The sequence below is a fragment of the Osmia lignaria genome, chromosome 11, assembly GCF_051020975.1.
Source record: "Osmia lignaria lignaria isolate PbOS001 chromosome 11, iyOsmLign1, whole genome shotgun sequence".
Taxonomy (NCBI): Eukaryota; Metazoa; Arthropoda; class Insecta; order Hymenoptera; family Megachilidae; genus Osmia; species Osmia lignaria.
The window spans coordinates 6,974,126-6,999,782 of record NC_135042.1 but is presented as its reverse complement, the minus strand read 5'-3'; the positions used below and the strand labels follow the sequence as shown (position 1 = coordinate 6,999,782).

At 33.6% G+C, this 25,657-nt stretch overlaps 1 long non-coding RNA gene across 9 annotated transcripts in view; it reads left to right on the top strand.

Annotated features, from left to right (window-relative positions):
- Positions 1-25,657, top strand: part of LOC143305798 (uncharacterized) — a 179,391-nt gene that overhangs the window by 90,887 nt on the left and 62,847 nt on the right. For all 9 annotated transcript variants that reach the window (XR_013062961.1, XR_013062958.1, XR_013062957.1 and 6 more), the window contains exon 4: positions 16,437-16,499. This is a non-coding gene — a long non-coding RNA (uncharacterized LOC143305798). The remainder of the gene's footprint in view (positions 1-16,436; positions 16,500-25,657) is intronic.

The following is a 25,657-nucleotide window of genomic DNA, read 5'->3' as shown; positions in this document are numbered from 1 at the left end:
TCCTTGTTTCCAATAAATAAGGATATTGCAATTATACGCCTTCCACGCTCAACACATATGGTTTCAAAGAAAGAAAGGAAATAGGGAGGTTCTGAAAAAATTAATTAGTTTTTTTAACACGTTAATGCGATAAGTGGCACAGAAGAATAGGATAGAACGAGACAGCTTGGTCTTTGCTGTTAGGCGAGGAACATTAGAGCCATGGGGGGAGTTTGCTGCAAGAAGCACTCGAGAATAGAGCTGCGGTTATGGGATTTCATAACGATGAGGCAGGTATATAGATATAAGTAACAGCCGTAGCTTCGTCGTACTTTCCACCACCTCCTTCGCCTCTTTTTTTTTTCTCTCCTTTCCGAGGGACGTTTACTCCCGGCAAAAATGGAAGTAATAATTACTGAGCGCTCTGCTTGACGCGCAATTTTCACCCCTGTCGTTTTCGGTATACTCTTGGCACACGCTTGCACGTTTTACGATGAGAGAAAATCTAAAATGTCCGTGAAATTACAGCCACTGACTTGTTCAAATCCTACCGAGCCACTTTTATAAAAGAGTCTTCATAGTGACGATACTCTTAGTAATGTTACAGAACGCAGTTTATTATTTAATTGATTAATTAATGCTTATGATTAGAATTTTTCTGATCTGAAATATTAATCAAATATAGTAGTCGTTAATTACCAATTTTTAATTGGAATATGATTAAAATTCTATTTGGTAATTTATATAAATTATGTCCATCAAGATTATTTTTACTATGTTTATTATTTTTATGAATTCTTAAGATTTCTTAATTAATTTCAGAAGACCTTTGCTAGTTGTGTATCTAAATATTAATTTTATCTTATCAAAATTTTTAATAATCGATGATTCAAATTAATAAGAATCCTATGGAAATTTAATTATTCAAATTAAATTTGAGACATTAGCTCTATATCAAAAGTACCTAATTTCTATATTTCTGTAAGCATAATTGGCTCTGTTTTAAGCAACTGTACCAATCGTCGTGCATATCTATACTTAGGGGTATAAACGTGTTCGGTGCATCAAAACACTTGATAGACAGTAGAAGAACGATTTACCATCATGCTTGTCTGCAACACGTATTTTCTGAGCTATTAGAGTTCGACTGCAAGCGAATCGATACTCCGTACATTCCGCGGCGAATTCCAAAAGCAACCGAAGCAAAGGGTTACACTTGGAAGACTCATCGCCATTCCTCTTCGTTGTCCCGATATTTCGTGTCTCTGCTATCTGTTGCGAAGATGCGAGGTGATAATCCGTAATTAGTCGCGGTAAGGGAAGAACGTTCGTTCACGTTGGTACGAAACACTTGAACGGAAATTCTCCTCGTTAATTGCATGCATTGCAATTTATATACCTGTCTAAAGTTTTCGCACATCAGCAGAAAATTCATCAAGTATAATGCCTTCTGATACATTATCTTTCGAGTGATTCTTAATCGCTTTATGTCTAAACGAAAATCATAAATTAATTTATTCAGAATTATTTAGTAGGATGCAATCTTTCCGATACTTCTAATAGTCTAATAAAAAGTTAATCAGTGTTCCACTATCAATAAGCTGCAAAAATATAATAATTTTCTTTTAATAGAAAGTCGAGAACACTTTATTCAAAATTATTTTTTAAATAAAGTACTAAAATAAAGTACCTTTGTTTTATACAGCACCATGTTATTTGAAAAAATCACGGTGATCTTAATTTTGTATTGAAAGGAAAGCATTTTCGCAATTTCTATTTTTATCAGTTAATTTTTCAATTCACATCTAATTACCTTGACACAATGAAAGATACAAAGTCTTGAATTTTAAATTCCTCTCAATAATAAAATCATTATAAGAAAATAATACATCAACGTCGTTCTGTCAGTCAGATTTCCAATCTAAGTTCGACAACTATTGATTCAACAACCCTCGCATCGGTGTCTACCGCCAGCTTCGAGAATCACTAGTATTCACCTAAACAGTTATATCTCATTAATGCGTTAAATAGAAAGTTTCTAACTTGCATTTTATAATAATTGCAGTTTCTTTTTCAAAGTAGGTTTGAAAGTTGTATTTCCAGACTCGACTGTCGTTTTGTATATTTTCTGGCAATATTTGTGATTGGCCTATTAATTAGGCATGGTAATTAATGAACGTGAGATCCGGTTAATTTTGTATCCATTATTCTAATTGATGTTTTGGGGATGCTTTATAAAGTCAATTGCTTCATTATTATTTTTGACAAATAATGTTATAATATTTTGTCGATGATAATAATTCGTTTAATAATGTAATGAATTATGTCTTATATATTAGATTTTGATGGAATGTGTTACTGAAACTGATTCGGTAAATTGAAAAAATTATATTGAAAAAATTTTTAATTGAATTTTAGACAAATTTGTATGGTGTCTCTTTCCTATTCAATTTTGCTTAATTTAGAAACGTTGTATACCTATTCTACTGAATATTTACATAACGTTACATAATATAAACGATTCAAATCGATCGAAGAAATATCACACCCTCCTCTAGTAAAAAAAGTACAAGATGAATTCGAACATTTATTTTCTACAGAAAAGCTTCCCATCGATTTTGAACACATATGCTTGTAAAAACTGTTACCGACAACAGAAAAATATTCTCAAAAGTAAGAAATATTGTGGAAAGTGATGTAGAATTAGTACTAGTAACAAAAGTTACTTTGTATATTCTATAATAAAGCTTTCTATTAACTTGATTCTTTTAAATACTATTGTATTATTAACAGCTAATAAAATACACAAATTTTTACAATTGCAGATTAATAATAACAAAAATTTTAGTATTGAACATTTGTGTCTAATGGAAGTTACAAATAAAAATTGATTCCGCTTGGAGCGAAATCAATCACGAAAATGTGATTCTCTTGTATACAAATAAAGTAAAACTAAAAATACAATTTTCAGGTACATAATAACAAATGTATTGCAAAGTGAATGAAATAAAATTTTACAATTAATATGTTATTATTTTCAAAATTAACAAACAGAATTTTAATTTACAAGAAATTAATCATTGCTGTAAGGACATATTATTCTATTATTGTCTTGAATAATAATAGAAAAAGGAAATAATTTTATTGAAAATATTATTAAAATATTTTACTTCTGTCGAAAATCAAATTTCTTCCATAATAGTTAACACTTCATTAAAGATTGACAATTGAAGACCACTTCCATGATTAACAAATCTGTTAAATTGTTTGAAGACTAAACAAGTTCCTTTCTATTACAATCATAGATTTTCCTAAAGAGAAAATGATGCAGCCGTACTTGTTTCATGTTCAATGGCAGGCGAAACTGCAGCTGCGATGCAGAATTTCCCCCAAGCCACGAATCCTACTCAACGCATCAATCCCTATTAGCATTAACTAATCTCTATCTTGCACTTCGGAAATTCCTAGCTTTACAACATATCTGTTTGCCACTGAACATGGTAGAGAACGAAAATTCTGCATTCACAATCATTTCATTTTTTACTAGTTGTTGACACTCGAGTTAAGTCTTCAATTTTGCAATTGATTTGATAGCTTGAAATTTACTATTAAGTAATTTATTGCCTCGACAGAAGGGACGACATTAGGAATTTGTTAATTTGAAAATTTCATAATCTTGTGTCAACTTTGAATAAAATTTATTACATAGATAATAATATAAATGGCTGGATAAAACAAAGTATCCTGTTTTATCCGACCGTCTGCCACCCTCTTTTATCTGACTGTGCACTTCCATAGGAAAACACATGGTGTCACTTAACTAAGTAGGTTATGGATAACGTAAATTTATATCTAAAAAGAGAAATAAAATGTGGATGATATGAACTACTTTACCATTCCTCTTTTATCTGTCTAAAACTTGGTATAAATCTTGAAGGAATTACAGAAAATTTGGATACATTGTTTTATAAAGAAATAAAGTATACATATCGATTTTAATTGTTTAGAATTTGCGTCGACGCAGATTACAAAACATTTGCATGTTCAAAGGTGAGACGGAAGCACCTCCTGAACCCCCCAGGCATTGAGTACCCCATGTTGCCTAAATTTCCATCCATTTCCACTGGAGTAATTAACACGTTAGGGAAACAGTATATGCATGCATAGCTGATTTTAGTATCTCATGAATCATTTAATTCTTGCTGAAATATTTTTGTTTTAATTTTCTAATTTCAAAATGCCTTGAACGAATTCTTATTAATAACGATTTTAAATAAATTATTCCACTGGTAATGAAGCAATTACAGATTGGTAATGTAGCTCTTCGTGTAACAGTACTATGCAAATAATTTAAACTTCAAATATTCTATCTCTCAAACTTCGAATTCCAATTGAGACGGCAGGATACCTAAGAATGTAAGTTATGGTGCAAGTTTTGAAGGAATCCAAAAAACAGAAGTGGTTCAGTCAGGAAGTTGTAGGAATTCTACTCCCGGAAAGTAATTCACCCTGAACGATTCTAATTTCTCTCCTGAAGACGATCGTCGAAAATTATAAATGTACCTAAGTTGCTGCATAGAAATACCGATGGAAACTTTTTCGACACTTTTCTAAAAGTTTAACTACGAAGGATTATTTTCGAATTCGTTACCATTATTTTGCAATCGTTTCATAAAAAATCTACAGATATTTTAAAAAGTTAGAAGGCTGCTATCTGGATACAATTTTGTTCACTTCGCAATTGCAATCAATTTAAGTGCATAGTTATTAGATAAATAAGAAACCCGATTAAATGTTATATTTCAGTAAATATCACTACACTTTCGTTTTTATGAAACTCAGTGAATGTTTTCCTATCATCGAGAACCACGTCGATATCCTTTTCTTTTCAAACACCAACATGAACTATCGAAGAAGACACTCCTGCAGCCACAGTCTCGAAGCGTTTTACCTCAACAAAAAGATTCCTTCTCCAACGTAAATGATTCCCCGTGTCAAATAAAAAGCAGCTGTTGATCAATTTCCCAGTCCCTTCTTTTCCTCGAGAAATCAGGATTCTTTCTTGGAGAAAATCTTTTTGATATTCTATTTTGTAAGGATAATCCCAGCTCCTTTTTCTTTGCATATTTCATTTGCAAAACCTCCAGATTAATCATGAGTGACGTGGCAGATAGAAGCAAATCTTTGTGGTATTTCCAACAATTAAGAAAATGCAACAAACAGCTGCTAAAATAGATACTTTAAATAGATTACGTTGAAGCACATCCTTTAGCACGTTGACCGTCGTAATGAAAATGGACTTTTATTGTATTGAAAACGTATTGCAATTTTAATTGCTAAGAATTGAATACAACTTATTAAGAAATTCAAACTCTCAATTTGTTAGTTTAATAATAGTACTGCTATTCAAAATAATATTTTCCTTCTAATTGTTCGAATTAAATTAAGAATTTGAAGTATGTGAATATTAAAAAATAAAATTATTATAAATACGTACATGTTCAATCGACAGAAGGGATTAAAATATAATCTCATTATTCTTTACTTAATTAAAATTACCGTACAGATAAAAGAGCACATTTTATTAATTAAAATTATATAAAATATTTTAATTTTCTCAATGGATGGATTTAAATGTATTCACAAAGAAAAAGGTCTGGCGATAAGAGCGACAGAAATATTTTGACACGCGGTACTCAAAGCATAAACATATTGTAGTCTCATTGTGTTGACAGGGTAAATTCATTGCACCAACTAATTATTTACTACCTCGTGAAAGTAACGCTCTTTTGGCCATGTGAATAAGTAACCACCATTAAACTTGAGCATGTAGGCGATATATCTGTCAAGGATAGGAGAGTGCTTCCGGCCTCAGTACGACTTTTACGAGCACGTTGTAAGACTATCGTCCTTAGTCCTTCGTCCCATTTCCTCTTTTGCTATCTCCTGAAAATGGAAATGGTGCTCCTTTCAATAAAAAGAGAATAAATAAAAATTTCTTACCTACTTAGCATCCTGTCAATATATATTATGATGAATTACTGTAATACAAATAGAATTTTCATCTAATTGTATAATTACCAGAACTCTTTCACGTATTAATTTAATTAAACTCGATAGAATCCTTTTGAAATTAATTAATAAATTGGATTTATATGATGTGTCCCAAAAATAAAAGGAATCTCGTCTTTCATACTGTAAATATTTGAGCTTCATTGGATACATGATTGTCGGGAGATTATTCCAACCACAAGCGAACAGAAATTATGCTATTTCAAGAGAAGCATTTTCAAAATTTCAAGTAGAAATGTCGGATACTGGAGAATATTTTTAGAATCTCGAATTCAACCTTTTAAACTGCATTATAGAACAAGAAAGCGAGTACTTTTATTTCTACTTTACTGTTCTTAATTCTCGGACGATGGACTGTGGACAGAGCCCCAAATTTTGTCGAATTAAATTACTTTACAGTTACCAATTCGATGACGATATTTAAATGAAATACATGTACATCCCTAGGGAACCGTCTATTCCCAATCAATATATTGCAAGCTCCAATATAAAATAAATAGAAGAATAAAGAACTCTATAACAGAAAAAAGAAGAATAGAAAAGAATCGATATCAAAAGTTTTCCCATCTTCGTTAATCTCGTTCGGTATCCCTTCGCACCCTTTCGAACACATTTTCTAAATCCGACACTTCTATCCAGGTAGAGTAGAGTATCTACACGAGAGAACTATGCAATCATGGGTGGTAAACGTGTGTATACGAAGACATGTGAAAGAGGTTAAATCGGAAGGAAGGATTATTGCGGGAGTATTTCGGATATCGCTGGGAGCACGTAAGCCCTTGAGGGTTGCCCCATAGGAGGCTTGCTCTCGGTGCTCGTACACTCGAGGTAGATGTAATCGAGGCACTAGCTTGCGAAGCTAGTGAAATAGAGAGCTGCGAAATGGGGATGGCCAGAGGAGACGGAAGCGCATGAGTGGAAGAGAGAAAGGGGATGGGAAAAGTGATTTCGACCATAACAGCTGCTTCTCCTAGAAGCGACAGCCAGCCTTGAATGCGGTCGAGAGTTTCAGCGAGACTCACGAGACTTGGCCAGAGTGATCCAAGACGACTAAGATGGTAGGGTTAAGTAAATGTGTGCTCTTCGGCTGAAGGAGGTCTACGATTACCGCGAAAAGGTCGAAAGTCTATAAAGGAGAAGAGAGGGAGGGATGGGTGTCGTTATTATCGAGAAACTTTGGTCATGTTCGGAACTATGCTGCGATAAAGACATCATTATGTTTTGATTGTCAAATTTCAGACAATGTTATCCCTAAAACCTTGTAAACAAGTGTAATATAAAACGAAGACTTATACATTTTTTCATTTTATTTTAATCCATTTAGGACTTTTGATGATTATGATGTCCTTCTTAGCTTAATTGTCCTAATTAAGATTTCGAAATACTTGGGAAAAAGAAATAAAAATATTCAGGATAAATAAAAAATTTATAAAATATTTTTATTTCATTTTACATTGTATAATTTTGTAATTTTGCTTCATCTTCTCGGCGAATTTGTGGAATTTGATTATAGTTGAACACGGTCTAACCATTATCAACATAATCTCTGTGTGCATAATCTGGATCTGACCTCAATGGGACTACGGCTACTGTATCTCTTTTTTAACAGAGTCCAAGAAGAATGAAACTCGCTACTTAAATTTATTTCTGTTAATGGAAAGATTGGATTATTAAATATTGAAAAAGAGGGTGAATGAAATACAAACGCAGGTTGTGAAAGTTATGAAATTGAATTCGTTTCAATTCGATGAATTCATACAAGAATTTTATTATTAAAGAATTATAAAAATTTGCAATCAAATGCACTGGTTAAGTCAATATTATTATAGAATAAATTTTGAAGTCGTGGAAATACGTTTTTTATATCTATATCAATGGATTCGATATTGAGACATGATTACTTCAATTTTAAAAATGAAATTTTTACATACATAATTTTTCCTTACCCTGTATAAAATTTTCCTCTGCTATAACATTTTCTTTTAATCAATTTTATAGAATTTTGAACAACATTTCTGGATGGGAATCGAGATAGCACGCGATAAAATTGCAAGTGAATGTTAGCATGAAATTCAGGAAGCTTGTACTCACCGGATATGAGTCCTTGTGGCTTTGACTTCTTTCAGCAATTGATAGAACCCCTCAGAGGTGTACGGTTTCAGGATATCTAAGAGGTACTTCGGATAGTAGGGTGCTCTATTGCCTAACGCCAATAGGCAATACTCGATTGATGGAATTCAATAGCGTCCATAGATTTGAAGAAGGGGAGGAGAGCATCGATAGAATGTGTACAGGTGTTAAAATTATTAGATTAAATAACCATAGTGTTCAAAAACATTTCATTAATAGAAAATCGTTTCTTTCCAAAAATTCAATGCATAGGATACTATTAAATTCAACTTAATTAAGTATCCAATAATAAATCATTTAAAATAATGCAACGAAGAGGCATGATAATTGCCTGTTCTTTAATCTACTAATTTCAACATCCTTACAAGTGCAGAGGTGAAGGAACAAGTTTCAATTTTCTAAGCAGATTATTTATTCACAAACGCCGTGTATCATTATCATCCACACGAAATTTGAATTATTATTTCGCGTTAGAGGCGGAAAGTGAAACCTCACGAATATCGCTAAGGATAAAGTTCAGTAATTGCAAGCTTCGGAATATCGTGAATAAAGCTCAAAAGTTATTCAACTCAGAGTGTAAACTAATAACGACGTTTAAAAACTCTAATATTTCCCGCCGCATCTCCGTTCGTTATGGATGCTTCCGCGTATTGGACGGCACAAGTTGCCGATGAGCAAAGAAGAAAGTAGAAAGAAAAGGAGGAGAAAGAAGAAGAAGAAGAGGAGGAAGACGAAGAGGAAAGAGGGTCTTAGCACGCGGAAACTTTAGATCTTATAAGAAAAGTTAGTACTTCGCCCTCGCTCAGTTCTTCTATTTCCCGTATACCAAGCTTCCTCCTTTTGCCACCTCCCCTCTGCCACCCACGCCGATCTTTCCTTTTGCTCCTTCTACACTTCAACCTCCAACAGGCCTCCTTTTTCCATCGCCACCTCCACAAACGTCTGCGCCTTTCGTCAGGAGCATGCCTACCAACAGCCGGTCCTCCTCCTCCTTCTCCTCCTCCTCCTTCTCCTCCTCCTCCTCCACCGGATATAATACACCTTTAATTTCCGGATTATAAAGTCCCGCTTGACGCGCCACGCTTAATTTACCGTTCTCACGTGCGTTTCTACCTGTATACTCGTCCCCTTGTGCATGGAGATTGAGTGTTAGAAAATTACCGAAATTTTTTGACTTAAAGGCGCATCACGTAATCATTTTAGACAATTCGATGAATTATTTTGCGCTTCATCTTATTCACATTTCTCGGCTTATTATTCTTTGAAATAACCATTGTAAATAGAATTTTCATTTGGGGTGATTTATGTACCGTAGCTATCCTCAAATATTCTGTTTGAAGAAAGTAAAAATCTGGACGCCTCCACAAAAAAGTAAATCCCCACCATTCTAAAATTTTAAGATTCCAAATTTTCAAAATTCTGAAGTTATAAATTTTTTAATTCCAGAATTCCAAAATTCCAAAATTTCTAACTGAAAGGTCCAAGTAACGCGAATGCTTTCGACTAGTTTTTAAATTCCCTTTCGGCAGTGCAACAAAAGTCCAAGGAAGTTTGTTTTAAAGAACAATGATTACGTCGTTTAAAAAGATAAAAAGGGGTAAAACTTTTAGGTACTTGTCATTAACAACGGACTTATTCGAATTTTTCGGTATGTTGACTTTTAGGATTTTGTTTTACTTTCGTAAAGAAACGAGATCACGATAACAGCTGGAATAAATCACCGCTGTGAGAGTGAATTATTAATGTTCTGCGACTACCTGAAGACGATACGATTTCATTGTTATCGGTGAACCTGTGAGTGTCGAGGGATTGGAAAAAAGCAGCGGAAGAAGGCGTAACCGGCTGGTCAAGAAGCCAGAAGTTTCAGCCGTGGCTTCGGTATAAACTACACAGGAAAAGAGAAACACTTTTATCGAGCGCCAACACTCGCCGAACTTGCTCACGAGATCGAAGAACTCTCGGGAACTCGACACTTGAACTTCGACCATTTAATGTACCTACTGCGTGCATGTATCTGGCTACATACAGGAACCTACATATACTGGGTGTTCGAGAAACCGTGGACAATCCATAAAACTTCGATTCCCCTAGCAAAAATAAATCAACAATTGTTTACTATTTTGTAATTTACGAAACATTGAAATAGGGTGGCCCCTCTAAAAATCTGAACTGATCCCTTCCCAAAAATATGAGAGATTTGAAAATTCCAGAACTCCAAAATATCAAAATTTCAGAATTCCAAAATTATAAATCTGTCAAATTCCAGAATTCCAAAATTACAAATCTTTAACATTTCAGAACTCCAAGATTCCAAAATTTTCAGATTTAAAAATTCTAAAATTTCAAGATTTATTATACTGACAAAAGGCTATCTATGGTTGGAGCATCTGTGATTTTCCGATTGGACACTATTTTTTAGACACCCTATACATGCACATGGATATGTACGAAGAAAGTATCTTAAAGTGTGGATCATAATGTTCAACATAGTCACGTATTAGATACGCTTGAATGAAAATCAACTTGTACGTACATTCGGAGGATCATGTATGCACCTTGTATGTGGAATAGGAAACCATGGAAAGTATGGATACGGGATCGATGAAATGTCTCTAGGACAGTTAAATTTTTACTATTCCTTACTGCTTCTTCTTGTGTAGTTTAGTAAAAATAGAAGCACTTTGAAACAAAGAAACAAATTGGAGTATTGTTTTGAGACGCCAAAGCAATTGAAATAAATCACAGCTAAATCACATCTTCGTTTTTAAAATATTATTTAGAATCATTTTTGTTAAAATTGATAATAATAATCATTTTTATTCGGGATAATATGAGAGCTGAATAAATTATTTATAATTGACTGGGAAAATTCCAATTTGTATTCAACGTTTAATTGGAATCAATAATTATTAACTGTCGAACAACAGAGCCTGGGTCAATCGAGACTCAAACTTATAAAACATATGCAAATATAATTTTTAAAAGAAAAGTGTAAAATTTGGAAAATGAAAATAATATGAATTATTTAATTAAATTAAAATTGGGTCAAGGATTAATAGAAGTTTTAAATTAAGAAATGAAGCTTCTATAGTAAAGGAGTAGCTTGTATTGCAACTTTCGACATAAATAGTATCAGGAGATGTTAAAATAATTTTACAATAACAAAGAAATATTTCATTTCATACATGTAACATTATTGATCATTAGGTAATTGAGAGTTTTAGTAGATAAATGCAGTGGCACTACTCTAACACAATAGCCATTCATCAACAATATTTACAAAGTATGTGGAATTGATTAGCTTGATACTTATCGTTAGGGTCATATTTGCGTTAATACCAATCAATTGTTTGCGGTTTACATTGAAAACAATAATACCCCAATGCTCATCTTCATGCTCGTAAACTATGTAATGATATAACATGTTGACGGAGTATAGTACATACATATGTACTACGTGTGCTCTACGTCATGTACAATTGTATTATCCCGAAGGAAATCGAATCTAACGGGTAGTCAATATTGAAGAATGTTCGCAATAAAACAAACATTTGTAACACGTAGTGTGAAACACCATAGATAAATTTTACTATTTGTATCTACAATTTTTTTAGAAATATTCGCTTGAACAAATCTGTATTATTATCTACTATTCAATTATTTAGGTATAAATCATTGAAACAAGAGAAATCAATATTTTTGATATTACAAATTTAATCCACTCAATTAAAAAAATTAAAAAATTATTATAGAATTGAGCATAATAAATACATAGTCAAGGGTTTTGAGGTATGCTCGTTTTGAATTTGATGTCAAAAATAAAAAATTCATTAAAAATATTGTTTGGAAGTTTTTGTTTCGGTGATTACAGAAAGGAAAAATGAATTATTCGACAAACTAAAAGTGAATTAGTTATGTTTGCCCTGTCTACTTCCATCGTGGTTAATTTACTGAAGTTAATTTACAAAAACATCAATATCGTAAAGTCAATCATTGAAAGAACTAATGTTAACTATACTAGTTAAATAGCTGTTCAATAGTAATTTACCTTTCGCGATGGACTGAAACAGCAGCGCAATTCATTTAACAAAGCTGCTTAAGTTTTAATAGACTCGTTGACCTAATTGCGAGCTTCCGTAAAATGAAAGCAACGACACAACGGTGGATAGAAAAACTTTGGAAAGAGCGAAAGAAGCGAATCCTGACTAACCTATCTTGCGGTTCCTTAACATCATCATAATCGAAACTTATTAGCTTGCCAATTTAGATAAATGTCTGATAACTTTTTTAGATTCCTTAGATAACATCAAATAATCTTATACAATACCTCATAGTACAAAATTCGACCAATATTTTTAAATTCATCACCATAAAAGATTCATAATCTAAAAATTAAAATTGTTATTACAAATAGCATTTAGAATAATGATTTCTAATTTCGAATTATTTTGTACATAGATAAATTAAGTATAGTCACCGGGAGACAGATTTTCAAAAGTTAAATTTTTAAAAAACTTTAATCTTTTTTAATTTTTTCATTAACATGGTGAAATTGTTAGCGGCTACCTCATCTGACGAACCCAAAATGATTTGGAAACGTTCAAATTTCTCCAATAATTCGCAACAAGTCTCTCGGAACAGGAAAATCAACGACGACCGCCAGTGAAACGTAGAAATTCCGTAGAGAAGCAGAAATGCGATGGAGTGGTGATCAAACTATTATTCGTATCCGACGTGCACTTGACCGAGTATAGCTGTGCAATAGAAGAGAGGAAGATGCAGAAGCAACGAAGCTACGGAGAAACGGTCATTAATTAATTAGCCCCTAAATCGGCCAATCATCGGTCTTCCGCTCGATCAATGAACCAAATCGAATTCAATGATGATTACTGATTACAGAGGACCAGCCGGAATACTGTATGCGGTCGACGATGCTAGAAGCTAATAGATTTCTCGATCGGCTTAATCAATTTAATACTGATAACGTCGTTTACGTTCGATACATTTTTGCAATCGTTCAAGTGCCCATGAAATTAAAACAACAAATATTAATAAAAAAATTAATAATTGGACACTTTCGAATTCTAATTATTAAAAATAAAAATAATTAAGGTAAAAATTTCAAAATAATATTTTTCAGATATAAAAATATTAAAAATTGAAAAGTTTAGAAACATAAATTTTACGTTTAATTTATACTCTGACCAACACTAAATTTTCTAATATATAATGATTAAAAATTATGTTATTTTCAATCGTCGAAATTAAGGTTTTGAGAATTCCTGTTTCTCTAGGAGAGGCTATTATGCTCTGTACTACACATACAAGGTTTCTATTCCATTTTTCTTGCCCCATAAATGTAACGAAAGAATGTTAGACAGCTAAGTTGCCGTTAGCATACGTCGATGCCGGCCGATTTTATTATTCTAAACATCTCTTGAGAGGCGAATGAAAAAAAAGAAAGAATGGCTGTTTGGAATGTGACAGCAGTAAAGTGAGGCGGAACATTGGGAAAAGATCAGAATGCTCTAAACGGGTAACTCTGCTACGCTTATTTGACATTTCGAACGACAAACAGCCACCTTATTACCTTCCCCCATCGTCGTCCTTGTTCTTGGTCGCCTTCGTCCTCTCGAAACCTTCCGAAGAAATCGATTTCTGAAGGACCACTCTGACACCTCCTTGGCCCAGGAATTCATTTCGAAAAGAATTTTGATACGGGTTCCGGCGAGCAACCTGCATCCTTCCGCCATACAATATTCAGACGGGAAACTTGGTATTTCTTTCCACTACCTTTGCTCTTTTCGGACTGTCCTAAAGTCTGGAGAAATTGCCAGAGAAGATATTAAAAAGTACCGCAACAGGTATATTTATGAATGGTATATTTATTCAATTTTTATTTCAAAAATAATAAAAGGATTTCACCTTATGAAAGATAAATTATTTTTGCGAGGTTCAAAGTTATAACTTAAAATTAAAATCAATACAATCTGAAAACTCATTAAAGGAAACAGCTTCTCAGGCAAATTAATTTAATGAAATTTCATATAAATGAATTATTTTCCACGTTTCTCTTTGACCTGAGATTGATTACGATTCCTATTAATTCCATCTATACGATCGTTTCCTCAATTAATTCTTAAAATACCATGGAAACTTGGCGTTTCTGAATTTCTTCGTGCTGGTATCCCTGATATAACGTAAATGAAAGCCAAATTACGTGCGTTACCCGCTAATATCTAATCACATCCTTAATAGGCGTTGCATTAATCGGGTATGCAAGAGTGGCCTCATACACGTGCAGGTGCAATCTCACCTCTCGTGATCAAGAAAGGCCTATCATCGATGAAGGGATCGACTTGCTCGTCGTAATTGCCGGTACGGTTCTACGCTGAATATGCAATCGTTTAATGCGCGACTAACCTACCTTTTATCCTCATTTTTTTTCTCGGATAACCTTACGCTGCAAAATGGTAGGCGATTGTGTTTAATCTTTCGTATTATTACATATCTCGGTGCATTCTTGATAAAAATTTTTATTACAAGGTTCATTGTTTTTTCTTTAAGCTTCATCTGTTTTTAATTAACCTGAGTCCATTAATTCCCAAAAATGGGAGATATTTTTATATTATAAGCAAAAACACATGCAAATAAATGGTTTGACTTTTAATAGAATTTTAAGGGTTTTAAGCCTCAGAGGGTGAATCGTGGAAAGAGCCACAATTGTAAAGAATAAAATAAAAAAATATTTAAAACAGTTCTGGGAACAGGTACAATCCTCTTTTATTTATAAATTTATAAGGGTTAATATCACCAATTGTATCTTTTTAATTCGTCTTTTCACGTCTTACAGAATATTTAAGTCTGGCGTTTACTTCCAATGTTGTTCTTGAAAACACCTCTCCTTGTGTACGAACACAACGTATCCTTTTAATAGCCTGTGGGGTACAGAGAGACTTGAACATTCTTCTTTTTATTTCGTTCTGTCAATAACTGCATAAACTTCTTTCTTTCTTTGTTCCAACAGAAGCTCTGTGTCACATTCTTCATCTAAAGAATTTAAAGGAACTAGGTCATCCATATCTTCTCTTGTGGAATATATTTGTTTTATACTTTTTCCTTGGTTTCTTCTTCTTTGGTGTCTGGTGACGATATCCTCATATGTTACATTTGTTTCAGGTTCACCATCGACTTTCTTCCTTTTGAAGTCTTTTCCCTTCTGTGTGCATCGAGTTCTTTGATTTTCTACACGTATCAGAAATATTGACCCTTATGCATCGTTTCAATTTTTATTACAATCCTAAATTTTCTATATTTTTTTCCAAGGTGTATGTTTATTTTATCGAATAGTAAATAATAATTTTATTCACTATTCAAACTATTTCCTACTCTTCTCCCTGTGAAAAAACCGTGTTCAAAAAACTTTGACAAAATTGGTATTACACACGATCAGAAGGGTTCTGATTTATGCCGAACAAGAAGCATGGACCTGTAAATTATCGAGCTTCTCTTTTTTTTTTTTTTAATTTTCCATGGATGTTGTGCAAACGGACAAGTCGCGATAAATATTCGATGAATAACGTTCGATGGAAAAAGGCGTCGGATGGTCTTAACCAAGGCGTGGACCGGATCGGTTACCGGAAAAATCGGTTGATAGCACTTTCGCTGTTGGTGACAACGCTTTGCGGTCACAGGCGTTGGGATTCGCGGTGAAAGCGTAGAAAGGAGCGGTTGAAACCGAATAAAAAGGACGTATTGAAAAATGGGGAAAAAGCACCGGGGGACGAAATACATGGGTGCAGGAGCATTGGCTTTCGAAGCGATTGCCACTGGCGATAAGGACTTCATTGTCTCGGCACCGAATCGAAAAACGAGCGGGTACGCGGTGGATAGATGAAAAAGAAATAAAAGAAGGAACGGAGGTTGCGCGCGCGACTAAACGATCGACATATTTGGCGTTTCTCTCTGGGCGAACGCGAATACCCGATACGCAAGCATGCACCCGCTCCCAAAACGCATCCCCGCAAAATGAGCCAGATGCGGCGGTGTTAACGTAATTTCCCACTAAACTGCATCGCGAATCGCGCGCCATTCACTCGGCCGTATTCACTTAATTTCGTCGCAGCTCGGACCAAACGATTTTATGATACCGTGTTTCGAAAGCTAACGGATTTTTAACAACTCTGCCATTTTACACTTTATCTCCTCCCTAAAACAGATTACTGTTAATAATTACTATTATTATTGTTTTATAGGTAAACAAATTAATGACGTCATTAACACGTTGATTGCTGCCGCTGTGGAGATGAACACTTGTGGTAAGTCATTTTGAAATTCTAATTAAAAATTAACCCCGAGTGGGATTTAAATTTTTATGGGAAGATTAGCGACATAAAGGGTCTTTTTGTAGAATACGGGCCCTAATTTTAATTAATTAGGCCTCGAATTCCTGCTGGTCCACTGGGAATTTCTTTCAATTTCTGATAACCAGGCTATTCTAATTCAGTCTTATCTAATTTACGGTGCTAATCACTGATGTCTCTTTATCGATCAAAGATAATATTATATATTTTGTCGAATTTAAGAAGTCTATGTGTTTGTCCGGGCTTTTAATCATAGCTCTGTTTTGGTTACTATATTCCAGGCTTTGATAGAATATTTTTTCGCTTTTGATGAAGAGATTACTTCCTCTCTATGAACGTGGTTATAGCCCGTATTAAAGTTAATAAAAATGACAGGATGACAGTATTTGACAAAACAAAGATATTTATTTTTTAAACGACAAAATTAGAACTTTATAAATATTGGTTTTCAGCTTAATAATTAAAATTATATTTATTACTTCGAATAATCTATTCTACTTTGTATAAATTGTTTTGTTTAAATACTTATTTAGATAATGTTCAACACTGATTGTAAACCATCCTTATATTCTTTAAAGCTCCTTTGTATCTTCTCCTAGCAACCTTTATCCTTTGATCTTCTCGTTTATCGGAAAAATTTTTTGCTTCCTAGCCAATTATTATCCCCATCATTTCATAAACTATGGGGGTGGAGTAATAGCCTTCATTAAAGATTGTTACCGCTAAATAAGCTGCAATTTCTACAATTTTTGCTTTATAGTAGAAGTGCTTAGAAGTCGAAGTACCGTAGCCATTAAAACTTTCATTATTATTTTACCTATTCACCCCTAGACGTCACCCCCACAACGTATACGTTGATTTAATAACTTTTTGAACTAAGGGTTGTTAGCTTTCGACACTAATTTCGTCAGATTTTGGATTTCTAATTGTACTTTAATCCAAAGATTGTAATTTGCCAATTCTTTACGTTTATTTATAATATTTCAAAAATATATTTAAGTTCATTTTTATTTTCATAAGAACTCCCCACTTTTTAATGGTTGAATAAACAACGAATTTGAAATTTCATATAATAAATGTTATTTAATTAAAATAACATTTATATCTATATGTTTATATATTGAGTAAACAATATATCATTATAACGAAATATAATAGAAATGCTTCAAGAGAATTGAGTCACTTCACTCTTTCCATTGTTTCAAAAGGAACTTTGAAAATCGTGCTGATTCTTCGAACTTGGAGACTTTCTGTTTATTCGACGTTTTGAAATGTAAATTCAAAGCACTTTCCGTCCCTCTTTTGCCATCATTATGCCGAAAACAACATAGGATAATGGAAATGTTAGAGTTGCGAAAAGTTTGCTTATGCAGCGACAGTTCCTAGACAAATTTCACCTTTCTCCTAGTTTTCGCTGAGATTTTACTCACTTTTCTTCTTATTTATATTGATCTATGTTAGTTTCCAATTCTTTGTGTTTTTTGAAAAATTTTTTAAAATAAGAGACATTACCAACTGTAACAGCAATCATTTGATAAACAAAGCTCAAAACTAACATACAACAAGAAATTTATATTCTGGTTTATTATTAACCGCATGGTTCACGTACGTTAATATTGTGTAAATGACTTTACGAATTTCTCATAAAATATGGAGCGCAATTTTATGCCTGGTATAAACCGATTGTCGTGCAACATAAAGTGATCGCGGTATCGTTATTGGTCCGATAGATTGGCATTCGGGGACGTGTTATTAACAATTTACGTGTTTACGACAAAATGAACAATCTCGTAAAACTTGGTGTGTTCGGTATCAATATTTAGGGTTATATCAAGGTCATAATATTCCTCTGGGTCACTGAGTTGTTCATTGTTCAGACTGAAATTTCACGTGAAAAGAGTATCATTTTTTATTTAAGAAGAAATAAAATGTGGAAATAGTTTTAACATTGTCTGTAGAATATGACATACTTTCTGCATGTTTTGTATTTCAAACCCAAAAGATACGTAATAACGAATACGTTTAATGCCTTTTCTTTACTACCACGAAATTACATAGAAAGTGTGTCCCCTACGATTTTAATGAAACTTCGTACATTTGTTAGTCAGATAAAAATAAGAGACGCGTATTTTTTTATCTCAGCTGAAATCACCTCTCAAAGTTTCGACCTGAAACTACTGTCTCGAAAACAAATTGTATTTTGGCCAATCTGTTAACATCATATTATTGTGGATAAAAAACCATGAAATTCGTCCATTAAAAGTTTTCACGTATCTCCTCTGGTTTTCAAGATAGTGGTCACACGTCGAAACTTTGAAGAGCGATTTCATCCCTTAAAGTCGCGTCTCAGCCGGTACAAAAAAGTACGTGTCCCTTATTTTTACCTGGTTAACAAGACGAATCTTTCAGTATTAATATCGAAGTTACATATAAAAGAAAATAAATAATTTTGTTGGAAATTTTCTATAATAGTTTAAAAATCATTATTAAACCAACCTTTAATGATCTCAATGATTTAATCATTTTGATAGTTTCACAGTTTGGTAGTTTCATGAGTATTGAAATGATAAAGTATGAAATGCAATGTCTAAAATCTTGTATGCGTAATTCTCCGACAATGCAATAATCTCGAATTCAAGTTTGTCACGGAGCAAATTCCCCGATGGCTGAAACCCTCCGCGAGGTGCAAATTTTCTTCAGTCTCAGGGACGTGCAATTCGTCCATGAAGCGATGTGTCGTTTTGAAGCAGTTTCCTCTATGTAAATCGTATGCATACCTGATAATAGCGCGAATATCGGAGAATTCCATTAGCCGCGTCCTATTTCCTTCCACTCCCTCCCCTTTGCGCTACCATTCTCAACCGGTTGCCTCGTGCACATTTTGCGCCCATTTTCTTCCCATCCGTGTAAGAAATTCACGCGAAGAATGGAAAGAGAAAGGAAGGAACAGTGGAAGATGAAACGAGTCTTAGTAGCTTGAAAGCCATATTAATAGTCAACACTTAAGAGTTTCATTAAGTCGCAACCGCTCGATCACTGCCTACCACTACATCCCCCATCCCCACAAACAACTTTCATCCCTTTTAACTGCCACTTCTATTTCCAAGGTAGCCCGGATTCTACAGCGAAATCGGCGTGTACACTTCTCCAAGACGTACGGGCGCATATTTTATTTCTAAATGCTGTCAGTTACACGTGGAATCAAGGGAACTTTCCTAATTATTTCATACCTCGTTTCTATTTCCACGACGGTACCAAATTAACCTATCGATCGTGTTTACTCGAACCGGCCTTTGAAATTTATGCAATTGCATGTTTCTTTCAGTGTAAAAAATTTACAAAGTTATACCACTGTCATACACAGTGACTGCAAAATACAGTAACTTATTTTTTAATCGAACCAAACATAATTTTAAATACTCGTATTAGATACTTGAAATTATAGATAATGATAACAATTTGCCTGATATGTTAATACAATATGAAAATAATTTTCTGACCTAAATAAAAAAAAAAAGAAGAAATTAATTTTATCCCAACCTAGGATCCTCGGTAACACCATTTTTCTCGAAACAATACGGTGCAATATGACAGATCACCCCGGATGTTATTCCGTCCTCTGTAAACACCGAATAAATGGGGGTATTCATCTACCCCAGCGAACAGGGGCGCAAATTTTGTCGGTACCCTTAGTGTAAGGCCGTGACCCATTACAGAAAGCGTTCACAGGAAACGAGGCAGGACCGCCACGTCATTAACATCTGCCATTGTTTCGGGAAATTTTTCGGCGGCATTTCCTTTCATCCTCGGCAACGCACGGCTAACAGAGAAAGCGATGACAGAGGATCCGATGGGACGCGCGACTACGGCCTCGACGCTCTACACCGTCGGGTAGGTAGAGGCTAAAGCTGGAACAGGAATGAAATCTCCGCGAGAGGACATTTCATTGGTGTACCGTCCCGTTGGGAAAACAAGCACATACGCTCCTACATATCCAAGCGGAATTATACGCGGTGTATGTACACGGGAGCAACGTGAAACACGGTTGTCGGGATGACAGGATGGAATTCACGAGTCGGCGTGCGATCTATTAAACGCGCCGAGGTAGACGATGGGCCACGGCCTGCTGCGGTCCGGATAGAAAATGGAGCACCTGCGCGTTTTTAAGCCTTCTGTTTCATTTCGCTTGTTAACAACACGCTCGACACGGATCGAAGTTAAGGGGCAGATAATTTTTTTTTTTTTTAAACGTTCCTATGGAAAATCGTCGTCCGAATGAGAAGCGCAGAACAGGAGAGAGATAATACATTTATATCAGCTGAATTAAATCTTGCATATGCTGAAATCACGTTTCGTATTGATTTCTTTTTGTAATCGGAACCAAGAACTATTATTATTTCTATCTTTCAAATTTTTTTGGAACTTTCACATTTCTCTATATCATTGCAGAGGACCATTGAATAACAATAATTTTTCTTTATTTTATAATAGACACAGCTTAAAAAATTGAATAATTTTTAAAATCTTATGATTATTATTTGTAGAAATATGGATCATAGTTATTATTACAAATGTGTACGATCTTTAGTATACAAGTGGGTGGAGAAAGGTGAGAAAGGATGAAAGGATGCGAATTAGAAGGAACGTCGATGCATTTTCGGTACGTGCTGCTCAGTCAGTTCGACCCTTCTATATTTTCACCTTTCTCGCTATTACTAAAGAAAAATTTACGAGCGTCCGTGTGCCGGTGATTGAGATGGGCGTATCTAATGGCGTGGCTGTCTGTACTGAGGATCTATACCGCTCGCTCCTCCGTCCCTGCTTGCCTCTTTTTGTGAATATCTCGTCGTTTAGAACGGCGAAGAAAAAAGAGAAAACAGCGGTGTGATTTAGCGCGGTTTATTCACTGAGCTGAAGAAAGTCGTTACCTACGAAAGCAGCTGTCTTGTAAGTATACTTTTATCAAACATGCCGACTATATATTCATTGTTCAAACTAACAAAAATAGAATAAATTCTCAAAATCTTAATTTTGACAATATCAATATTAAAAGTGATTTGGAAATAAAATAATATAATTTTTAGCAATTAAATTCAGTATATAATTAAGAAATATAAATAATAAGATTGCCAGTAGATAAGATATTTTTATTTCTACTTATCAACAGATCCGGTGAAATATACACCCATTAGAATGTTAACATGAAATACGAGCATGAATTCGTAGGAATTTAATGTAACGTTTATCGCTAACCGCGTAATTCCGATTGTAAACATTTCATACCAATACCAGCCGTGATGGTTACGAAATTAGAAATAGCGAATTATTGGATCGAGAAATATGTATGCCGGTCTTACGTCTGAGCAAACCGCACCGTTTGTTGATAGAACAAGGTAGGTGTGAACGTCGTAACGGATAGTGGTCATCCTCGTTATTGCAGAATTTCATAGCGTGATAGAACCAATGTGCAATTTGCCGCGATAACGGTTGTTCGCCATACAGCTTTCAGCCTGGTGTTGGAACAGAATTTAGTCTGGCATGGGTGACAGTATTGTCTCGCGGTAACGAAGTTTCGTTATTCTCGATGCACGCGACAGTAGCAGTCTTTTCAATCTACGATTTGTATTAACGTCTTTCAATACGTAATCAGATACATGCTTATCATTTGTGAAACAATCAATTGATTGAAATTAAATTTTAATCATTCAATATTTAATAAATCTTGTTATAATATTTATACAACAAAAAAAATTTTTTTTTCTTACAAATAATTATTTGAAATGCAAACAAATATTATACGAAATTATGAGTGAAAATTATATCATAATTAATCTCAGAATATTCATTATATGAAATGAATATACAAAGTGATAAAAATCAATATCTTGATAATTCACTGTTGAAATATATTGGTGAAAATGACTCTTGGTTCGAAAAGGAATGCGAAATATTTATTTTACCTCCCTTTTACAGGGTACATTTGTAGTGTCTGTTTAATTCAACGTAGTCCTGAAACTCGCGTACTGAAAGTTAGATTTTAGAGGAGTAAAAACGTGATCGACGCGAAATCTGGATTTTGCACCGGATAAGGGAGAATTTCCCAGCTGAACGGTTGAATTGTATTGAAACTTCGGAAGAGCTTCCACCGCACAGTCCATCAACGATGTTTACTCGTCCATTTTTAAATGTTTCTATCCTGAAAGTTGAACGATTTATATAGCTATCTATACTACCTACAAAATATCATCCAGCTTCCAGGAACAACCAACAGGAGAAATGAGGTGCTATTCGAATGCAAATATACAAAATATACCGTGTTATGTTATAAATGTTTACCGTGCAAATAATAATTTTCGAAGTACGAATTTGAGGAGTACTCTGTTAAACAAACATTATGAGTGTGGTCTAGATACAAGGTGAAAGAGCTTTCCATATTTAATATCATTCATTCATTGAATAAAGAGTCATTTTGACCAATATGTTTTTGAGACTAAATTATCAGGAAACTGATCTTTATTATTTTATTATTATTTTATAATACCAAAAGTTTCACTTATAATAAAAATATTATGATGTTTGATACATAAACAAAATGTGGAGCCATTGTTCTCTGTACAATATTATACGATATTAAATTATTTTAATAAAGGTAACTGTAATAAATAATGAATTACGAAACTGTAGTCTTGTTCAGTTTATAGGTATTGGTTTGGTGGTTTAACAATTGACGGGTAGTGATGGTTATTTCAACATCAGGACGAAACATTACATAGGGATCGTAACATCCATCATTATTCATCATTTCGAAGGTATGAATTAAAGTTACCTAAATTAACAATTACACCCTTTTCTTCCATCAGATCCGAATCAATGGATCTTCCAGCAGCCGAAGGGCATACAAATTCTAAAGCCGGAATTCAAGCGCGAATTATATTTCATTGCGATAAGATCGATATCCAATTATCATTCCGAACACAACGTCGTGGAACATTGTTGTTCACCGCGGGAATAATTGAGTGGTGAACGTGTACAATGTCACGCCGCGAATAACGCTCGCCTAATTATAGCTGTTTGTGGCCGACGGAATTGCATTGTTTTAATTTCAGACGATCACCGCCATTTCGTCGGGATTGTCTGAATTCTATGAATCATTTCGTATCTTTCGATGACCAATACTCATAATTATTAGCGTTAGATTCAATAGGGACAATATCATATTTAACGTATTAAGTTCGGGACGACTTCTCGAAATCTGCCATAGGTTCCAGAAACTGTAAATTTAACGGGGTAGATCTACGTTGTCGAGATCTATGATTGATCTCACAGAGGGTAGATCTACGATTTTTCGACATAACGTATTAATGTAATTCCAGTTCCACCATGACTTCAGAAAATTTCATTAATTTTTTCTAAATTAATTATCTACAAAATTAAAATTTTGAGAATTATCATTTCTCTCTTCTGTGCAATACTGGCCATTAAAATCTTTAATAATTGAATTCCTAAATTATTTATTTTAATTCGACAAAATTAGTTCCATTGAACTATTGCAGTTTTAGAAACAAGATCAAATTTGAACAATTTTCAATTAAATAGGTGCTCTCATTAAATCTTACCCTCTTCAACTGTTTCTCACCCTCGTGTGTAACGTGTGCACATAAACACAACCTAATTTCTGAAACACTACTTTCCCCTGTAATTGTCGTAGTTTGACTCCAAATTGCCTACGATTACACAGACACAACCGTAATTGGTCTTCTGCATTTTAAGCTCACATGTTGTTAGACTACTTCAGTACTTTCAATGGCTCATACATTCGTTCACACGAGGCTAACATTTATTTACGTGAAATAATTATATGCTCTTGATTAAATGGCATGCTGCATGAGCAGTGATTAAAGTACATAAAACATACAGAAGGTTGAATGTTTATATTTCAAATTCCAGAACAAAATATGATTTTTACATCTTTTTTATTAAAACTCCGAAGTTCAGTCACTGTATTGATTTTATAATTTGTGAAAATTAATTTTTTCTTTCATTATTGGCAAAATATAATATAAGAAAGTATTTTTTTTCAATGTAAATTAATGGTATGGATTAATAATGGGCAGTTACATCACTAGAGTCAAATAAAATATTATCAGTCACAAGAAGAAATAAAGGGAACGCACGGAAGTTATTTCTTTCAAATCTTTACAAAGTCTGTAAGATTTTAGTTTTAGCTTCTAGAAGGTGTATTTTATTTTCTGAATCAATAAACAGCAGAATATAAGTTTATAATGAAGAAACTTTCTCTTAAAAGTTAAAAGTATTAACTTTCAAATCGGAACAAAGTAGCTGCTACATTTTTACATTTATAGAATGCATTGAAATTAACAAATGATTATTAATGATGCATATTTAATTAATGATTCTTTTTTGATTTTTTACCTTTTTGTCAGTATTTCTCTTTTCGGCATATTTACAGAAGGTCACATATTTTCACATATTTTATTTTAGAAATAACGTGGATTATTGCAAAATTATTTCTATATTATTACTAATTTAGAATATATTTATATTCACGATTCAGATAACTTGCATTAAAAAATTGTTGCTAAAAAATAAGAAAGTGTTTGGAATTGTTATTACTTTCTTTACGTTTTATAAATAAGAAACGTATAAATTACTAGCGCATTGATTTCTTGTATAAAACATCGCCACTGATATATAAATGTTCTGATAGCAGCGACCAAGATTAAATGCAAGCCCTGCGGCTAGAAATATTTAACTTTGAGCACAGCTTTGAAACGTTTTATATGTACGTACAATGAACACAAACGTACATGCGGTACGGAACGAGCTACGCAATTGAAAACACTTCAGTTACTTCGTAAATAATGATTTTAGCGAACATTTGTTTAAACGAATATTGTATACTTTAATCGAAAACCGTACAGTACATTAACCACGTGTTTTTATAATTTCTGATTCTTTAAAGTTGAAGCTTCCTTTACATTTTTAAATGAAAATTAATTTTATTTATATCGCTAAAACTACAGATATTGTTAAAACAAATTTAATTCTGTTAATTAATCTGATTCAAATATAATCAACGTTTTGAATATAAT